This window comes from Strix uralensis, chromosome 1, assembly GCF_047716275.1.
Source record: "Strix uralensis isolate ZFMK-TIS-50842 chromosome 1, bStrUra1, whole genome shotgun sequence".
NCBI classification, from domain to species: domain Eukaryota; kingdom Metazoa; phylum Chordata; class Aves; order Strigiformes; family Strigidae; genus Strix; species Strix uralensis.
In genome coordinates, this window is record NC_133972.1 from 121950290 (window position 1) to 121959491 (window position 9202).

Here is a 9202-nt window from a genome sequence, read left to right on the forward strand (position 1 = left end):
CCCTTCCAAGACTTTTCTTCTTCTGCAGGACATGCAGGACATTGAATCTGCAATATTCATTCTAAGCAGGCAAGCATTTAATTAGTTTCTTCCAAGCTTGTCTTTTAATCCAGCTGGCACTCTTTCACTCCCTCTTTATTATTTCTATTTCTCAATTTCCTCCACCTCATAATATAAATGTCTTTTTAAAATAAACCATCTTTGACTCTACTATCCTCTCTACCAGCCATCCCACCCACCTTGTTTGTCTGCAATCTGTATTCTGGAGCACTTCCAATCAAGTTCAGTCTTAAGCCTTCTTTTTTCTAACTTCTTTCTTTTGCCTTCCAGGGAAGAAGCCACATTTTCACCAAAGTCCCTCATGAATCATTCCTCCCAAAAGCCAGAACTAACACCCTTTGTCACCCTCTCCAACCCGCCTGCAAGACTCTTCCTTTTGGAAAGCTGTTCTCCACGGACTTTGACTCATCTATATCTTGATTCTCCTCTTTTCCCTCTAACTGCACTTTCAGCATACCTTTCAAAGGATTTTCCTTATTCTTCCCTCCAGTTTTCTACAGAAGCCTTCTACACCTGGACTCTGTCTCTGTTTCTTTTCATGTTGTCTTCAGATAATTCATTTACAGATAATTATACAGATAATCAAATTCTGGATAATTTCATCTGCAAAATAAATAAATAAATAAAGTACCTGCTCCATGTTTCAGCCATCTGCTTAAGAGTGGCACGGTCAGAGTGGGGCTCTTCATCTTTCCCACTGACATTTTTCCCCTTTTCTCTGTCACTATGGAAATACCACCATCCTGCCTCTTCTCCAGCTCCTCAGGTCCATAGCCTTGGCACAGCCTTTAGCTGAATCCCCAGCTGATTCTTACTCCCTCTTTTTACATTACAGTTAAAAGTAACATGCTTTTATTCTCATTCATAACCTAAAACACTCCTCCAGGCTCTCACCATCTCCCGTCTTGACTAACATCATCTTCTACAAATTTCTCAAATATAACATTGCTACCTATTTCCATTCATAACATTACAGTGAAGAAAACTTTCCTAGCCTTTTGCTCTGAGCATGTGATTTCACTTTTCACAGCCTTCCCCCTCTTCATTCACACCAAACATCAGCTTCTTGTCTTCATTCTTCACAGCTTGTCTCCACAGTATTTATCATCTTTCGTATACTATAAGTGACAGTAACATTTAACACCCATTCCCACAGCACACTTGGCAGGAACAGGCATTCAGGGCCAAAAACAGAAGAGAGGTGAATTAACATCCTTGTATGAAGCCGAGGGGGTGTGCCCAAGCATCGACAGAGCCACTTATCCTATCTTTGCTGGTAAGGAAGGGAATTTACTCATCTGTAGCCTGGGGAGTAAAAGAAAGCTTAATTCATGCAAGATAAAGTAGGAAGAGGCATCCCCTCTGAATCATCCCCTCAGCAAGTGGTAGAGTACTGTGAAGACAGAGGCCAGGAGTCAGCGGCAAAGAGTGACTGGGCTGACATTGGCAGCATTAGTCTGTGTCCAGTCATAAAATATCCATCAGCAGTCAGAAGTATCCCTAAAAAGCTAAAGATGGAAATGACTGAAACTCAAAGATGTTTTGGTAGCAGAGAGTTCAGGCACAGGACTCTAATAACAGAGTACACCAATCTCCAAATACTCAAACATACAGCTCAGTACAGCTAGCAGGCAAAATATTTCCAGAGTCAGAGCTGAGTCAATGCCTACAACCAAAAGAGTCTTATAAAAAATATTCTCCAAAGCAGTTAGCATGTCAGCCTCCTAGTCTTTCTTTTGAACTATCCTAAAATATTCACCAAAAGCAGTCACCAGGCATGGATACATAAGGTAGCTGAAAGAGAACCTGTTCATCCCACGCCATTAGAACCAAACTGTGCAGTGCACGCAGCTTGTCTGCTCATTCATCCCTCCTTATTCAGATCAGTGTTATTCACCTGCCTGGACTCCAATCTCTGCTGCACATCTGGCAAGACTTTAGGGTCCAGTTTTCAGAGCACCTTCCCCTCATTCTCTAGGCTGAACGTGAAGCTTTTATACCAATAAATGACAGCATTTGAGACTTCACCTACCTAATCGGTAGATGCATGCAGATACAAAAATTATGAGAGCTAAATATTGTCATTTGACCCTGAAAATTTTCTAGTGTCAAATCTGAATTGGTTTCCCACTAGTTTGCCCATTAATAGCAAATTGTCTGGGCATTTGGCTTAAAAAGCTTCATACACAGAAACAGGCATTTTGTCCAAATAGGCTGAACAAACCTCAAAGGTTTGCCTTCCTTCAGTTGTGATGGTACTGTCTTTCATTAACTTTCTTTCTTTCTGGTATGTATATTTTTACCATATAACAGAACGGACAAAAACTAGGGTTGTCCTTATGGTATCCAAAGGGCCATGTGTTTCAAGCAGAGAAGCCCAATCTGTTCCTGTAAGCCCTGTGTCTAACCAGAAAGTCAAATCAAGTTCCTTATAAACCCATACTTGTTAGAAAGGAGAAGAAAATGAGCAAATCTCCCTGACTACATCTTCACAGAAAGCTTAGACCCCTCTCCAGCTTCAAAATATGCCTTTAACAGGTTCGTACCCTGGTAGAGACAGCTCCTAGAAACCTAGGTGCAGCCTGCAGCTCTGGCCAGCTGTGCCCATGAACAAAGCCAGGCTCCAGGCACTGCAACTCACGCCAGGTGGATGAGACAAGCCCCTGTCTTCCCGTTTCTTCTCCGGGTGATAAGTGAAACTGCTTGCAAACAGCAGGACTTCACACCAGCTGAATCCCCCTTCTGCAACAATATTGCAGACTCTCCTGTTTTCTGAAGTCTTGCTGGTTTGAAACACTATGGGTTTAGTTCTCGCTTCTACTTTACAGGGTGACCAGGAAGATTTATCGGCAATTTAGTGTGGAGAGAAAAGGGTCAGGGGCAGTGGACTGTCAACATTAGACTGTTAGACAAGAACACATCCCCCACGAGCATAGTACCTTCAGAAAAAAAAAAAAAAAAAAAAAAAAAAAAAAGAGGGCCTCCCTGCAAAGATCCTTACAGCAATTGAGTCTGAAGAAATATGCCTCCCTCAGGAATCTTCTTATCGCTGCCAGAGTTATGAGGGCCACATGCTGCCACATTATTAATACAGTGTGTTTAATTAGCACATACATGTTGTGTTGTGTTTGTTTTGAAATCATACAAAACTACATGCATGGTGCAAACTCCCTGCATTAAAATGACAAAATAAATTGTGTCTTCATTCAGGCAGCAAGTTGTGACTGCAGAAAAAATGGTTGTAAACAAGAGAGAGAGAAAAAAAATAAATTGGAAAATAAAATAAAGAGATACTGAAGGAAGGGAAGGAGTTAATCAGCTTTTTCTTAGGGCACTAAAAATTGAAGGAAGAATTTCAAGGCATTAACAGAGCTAGCATTTCTGGAATGTAAAATAGCATTCGTATTACACAGCTCAATACCATGCTAGGAATCAATACTCTCTGAAATGCAGGAGAATTTAAGAAGGTCGTTGCTTTGTGTAATCATGGACCTTTCAGTAGTGCCTCCCCATGGGCTTTGCAGGCTGAGAGTTTCTTATGAAGGCTTGGCAACTTTTCTTCTTAACAAATATGACAGTTCTCTCAGGTCAATGGCAAGATAATGGGAAAAGGAATATTTCCAGGTCCCAGGTTCATTAAAGCCTGAAATCTGTACCAAAGAGCATTGCATAACTTTCCTCACCTGAGGAGATTGTGTTCAGCCAGATCAGTGGAGATGTTCCCACTAATCATCCACCCAATAAATGCAGAGGTGCTGCAATGTGAGGTCCTTGGCTGGCCCTTCCTTCTTGGCTTGATGGAGCCTGGATTTATTTCCTTAAGGGCATGGTTCAAGGTCTGCTGATAATGCCAGCATTTTTCCAAGGAGTTTCAGTGGACAGCCAAGTTATTACTGAGAGCCTATTGTGATTTTATTTATCTGTTTATATTGGAACTTGCTTTACATTTACTGTCTGCAGTTGCATACGTGACCTCAGAGACCTTTTAAAATTAAGAACACTTTATTAATGCAAATATGAGCTCCTCATCTGTTTTTCTTGTTTGTGCAGTTCATAGCAGAGTAGGGGTTTTGTCTGTGACTGAGCCTCTAGTTGCTATGGCAATCCAAGTAATAAATAAATAGTAAAAATAATACATTGGAATAAAATATTCTGATTTGTAAGCATGTTCTCTAGAATAGTAATAACAACACTTCCTACAGTTTAGTGTTTCTGAGCAATATTTCCCTACTGGGGTGCCCCAAAACACTCGTTAACGTTGTCATGCCTTATACACACTATAAAAGAGTAACGTGGCTCTACCACGTATTGCTGCAGCTTTTTGGCAGTGCTGGTCATGGCTTCGATTCTCTATCATCAGAGGTGTGCCTGGGAGAAGGTCTGTGTTTGTGCATGTGTGCGTGTGCATGGGCACGTGCATGCACATGCCGGAGCCAGGCATTTCCAAACTAGTGAGTCTGCACATATGAAGGACAAGCAGTAGCTTCATGGGCTTCTCTCTCTCAACAGCACCATAATGTGCCCACTCTCATTCAGATGAAAATCCTTTTGCACTTCTCCAGCTGTGCAAGAAGGCCACAAAATAGCTCTAATTTACATTTATACTCACTTTAAAGAATATTTTTATCTATCATATGAAGAAGAATTAAGCTCATCTAGCCAAGATACAATTTTGCAACATAAAGCTGTAGATCAAGAGCCCTGTTTGAAAGAACTGAAGAATTGATGCTTCCTGAACAATCTCAAAATTACGAGATTTCTCTCTGTCTTTTTACTGAATGTTTATTAATATGCATTTCCATTGTAGATGGACATGAATTCTAGAAATCGAAACCATGAAGAAAATTAGATGGTTTTCTTCCTGGTTTGCAGGGAAAAGAAGAAATATTGGTGAAATCTGGTGTCTGCAGATTTGTTTCTTTATTGAAACAAAATTATATTTACTCCTATAAGAACAATACATAAATTCATACAGAGATAGATAGATAGATAGATAGATAGATAGATAGATAGATAGATAGATAGATAGATATGTGCATGTGCATGTGTATTGACTGCACAGAATCTTCTGCTAGGTATATTTATAAATTAAGGAGGTATAAACCTTCGTTCTTGAACATTGACAGATATACCTGATAATATCCAGCAGCTCCACTGGTCATTGAAATGATTAAGTATATCTTTGTGTGTTGACACATTTCTAAAATAGGTGAAAAATTAAATGTTAAAAATAGAAAGTATAAACATTACTGGCTTGCAAACAAAAAGGAAGGTTAAATCTACAGAACTCAGAGATAATGATGATACTGTGCAGATATAAAAGAAGCTCATATTTCTAAAGACCTCATATTTCTAAAACCTTGAAAAATTAAGTCAATAACTCTATGCATCTTCACTGCAATATATTTAACTACATAGGACTAAGGACCAGCAGTAACACAGCGAATAGCATGATAGAATTGCAGTTGCTTACTACTGCAAGTTTTAAAATAAAGTGACTTCTCCTGAAATAGTTATTAGTTGCAGAAAGCATTTCTGAAGAATTAAAGTACCTCAGTAACAATACAATAATAAACAGCTTTTTTCAGCTTTCTCCCAAATTTCTTTTGTTTTTCATAACAAGTCTCAGTAGGGAAAAATAGGAAATTAAAAAAAAAAAAAAAACCACAAACATGTATTTTTCCTACCTTTTTCTAAATCCTCTGGTTACAGAAGCCTGTTTCCTCCAACTCACTTCTTCATACAAGTAGAGTGTAATATGACTTTACAACATAAAAAATATCCTTTGAAAGAAGGCGTTACATGGAAGAAAAGTTAACTTGCAGTTCAACCACAGCCAAAGTGACATCCTGCTCTTTTCCTTTGAGGACAGCAGGTTATTAAAGATCGCTCTGACTTTCTCATGGGAAAGCAAGTGGCCAAACATGCAATGGGGGGAGCAGTAGGATGTGACCCCCATTTCTCCAGCTCACAATTTAATCACTGGCTTCTGCCTCATGCTGTATCCTGCAGGGATGACAACCCTCCTAAGCACGCCTAGCAGATGACACCCTGAACAGTAAGTAGGTGAGGTAACATCTGGTTTGTGGATCCTGCCAAACAGCCAAAGATTTGGTTTAGTCAGGACTTTAGGCAATCAAGTGGATGCCTGCCCACAGAAAATTGATGTATGTTACCAAGACAGAGAGACAACAGTGAACTTCAAGTATCTGTACTGCTGGGTGGGAGGTACACAAACCCAGTGCTATCTCAGGCACCAAGACATCTCTTCAACCTGGTAGCTCCAACCCTGAATGCCAAATCCTAGGATACACCTACCACCAACTTAAAAAGCAAATTTATCACAACAAGCACATTGCTCCAGAAGCAACAGCTACCCAGCAACTTGTCCCTGCTTTCATTCAGATCAAAGAGACAAGCTGCTTGTTAACAGCAGCAACCTGATGCACAATTTTAATGCCAACTTTTACCCAAAACTGAGAGTCTTCTAGTGTATTCCAAATCCAAAATTCAGAGGAAGAAATGAAGGAATAGGGTCTGGTAAAAAAGAAGCCTAATACTTCTTCTCCATATCCTCCAAAGGTGGAAAAACAATCAGCACTGTTGCTTAGGGAGCCAAATTTTGAAATGGTAAGTAGTGGCAAGCTTACTGTACAAGAGCAAACTTGTGTCATTTATATTTATTAAGCCTAAAATTCAAGATCTAAAGGAGGTTCTGCACAGTCTGTACAGAGTTAGAATAATCGATACAAGTGGGTTCCGAACTAGCTTTATGTATAGCATAACCTGAATTGTAAGGCTAAGTTTGGTTACTCTTCCAGTTGAGCAGGCCATAGCTTACCAGAGGGCCACCCACCCACCCTCACTACCTTTAGCAAACGCATAGGGCCATCTCTGCAGTGCTGATCCACCAAGAATGTTTCCATGTTTCCCTGTTGAGACTTCATTAAACAGAATAACATTTGTGCTCAATATCATTCTACATCAATGTCCACATTAAAGCACTGCAAGTGCTCATCTGCTGCATTTGCACGTGGCTTCCAGCTCCTGCCAGGCAGCAGCATGTCAGGGAAGCCCCAGTGACTCTCCCTTCTCTTCCACTGACCATGAAGATTAAGCTGTGTAAAACTGAGGGTTTGGCAAAAGGTTTGTTGAAAAGCTTTACTGCACCTGGAAGGAGAGATTTCTTTCACAGGCTGTTCCACATGCAAGCTGAGAGGGAGAGCAGAGGGCCTGGTCTTTGCCAGGCGGATGACGGGGTGAAAGTAACTGTGGGCACTGGGGAAAGGCACCTGATTTGGAGCCCACAGTTATTACTGCAATTACTTCCAGCAGCACTAGAACTCATAATTCCCTCCTTTCTCTGCTAAAACTCTTGAGAAAATGGTCCTCGGCTAATTAAAAAAACTATCTGCTGACTTTCTGCTGGCTTTGAAACGTAACTAAACCCCAGCACCCAATCTAACCTTGGTGTATATGTCACATTTGATTCATCTGATATGAATTCAACCATCTTTTCCACCCAGGATTATACAGTCTTTACAGAAGGAAGTCCACTCTGTGGCCAGCATGGCTTTTCCCATGATGATTTGTATAAAGTACTCAAAAAAGTGATGGACCTGCCAACACAAGACAAATTGGTTTGTGTGCATCTCTATCAGAATGGACCTCAGTGCTGAAGCATGGCTCCTTGACAGTCCAAACCATTACCTGATGTTTTCCCTGGCCGTGTCGCCCATGTGGTGGGACCGATGGATTTTGCTGACTGGGTTGAGTCCTCCTTCCTGGAGGTATCTTCTTATTCTGCAGCACTATTTCCCTCTTTGAGCTACAGCACAGAGCTCCTGCTGAATTCATGGAGTTCCACTCACCTTCGTTTGTGATCATAAGAGACTCTTTGCCATGGAATGTGGCCCGGTGGCAGTACAGGTGGTATGTTGTGGAAGCATCGCTGACATGGAATTATTTCTCATCATGGGAGGAAGGATACAGCCTGTTATTTTTATCTTTGTAAACCCATCTGGACATGTTCAGCTCACCAGATTTTTTTTCTGATTAAGGCAGCCAGACTCAAACAAACTCCTGCTGGCTTATGTCTTTCACTGTGATGCAGAACATCTTAATTCCAAGTGGTCAGAAAAAGGCAGCAGCGTTTCCCTGCCCCTTTTGTGTTCCTACAGCAATGAGCCTGGGCTGATTGCTCCACATGCAGAAAGTCATCAAAAGCCAGAGGGAATTCTGTACTTGAAAGGGTTTCAGCCACGAAATGCAACAAGCCCCAGCAGCAGCTTCAAAAGAGAAATGGGTGCATATCATATCTGATGGACAAATGATATAATACACATGACATTCTTTGGCTATTCTGAATCTTGGCAGGCATTTTAGTAGTATTTCTTTTTGCCTAGGTAGTTATGCTATAGTTTCTGTACAATTAGGTGTGTATACATATAAAAAAAGAGAACTGTTTGAAACAAAACCAATTCATGTTTTTGACCAAGCTGGTGAAAGTCTCAGATTGGGTGAAAAATTACGTGATTTCTTTAATGTTTCAATGTAATCATTGCAAGTTATTAGGCAAATTGCTGAACCAGCTGAAGCTGGTATTCAAATATGTGGCTTTGTATTACAAAAGTATACTGAAACACTGATGGATTTAGTTGTGGTTTAGTTGCAAAAATTCACTCCTAAATTTCAAACTCAGGCTTTGGAGCTGTATGGAAAGCACAACCAAGTTATCTTATAATGCTTTCTCATGGTGCTTGTTCTAGAGGCATTGGTATAGAAACAGAAGTCAGAAGGCTCAAGATACACAAAAAGTAGCTGCAGTGGGTATAAACACAAAGTGAAATAACTTATAAGTCATAACAAGAAATTTAAAAAAGCTCTAAACTGTAAACAGGACAGGAAGAATGAACAGGAAAGAATAGCTCAGATAAGATTTGGGTTTTTTAATGAGCTTTGACTTTTCCATAACCTCCAACAACAGCCACCATGTATCCTGCCTGGGAATATACAAGAAATGATACTTTGACTACAGATACTGAGTCTTCAGGGGTGGTTATGCATGTAACAATGTAATTTATCAAATAGCAAGAAGCATATAGTGCATAATTAAAATGCGAAATTCATTGCTAAAATAAAG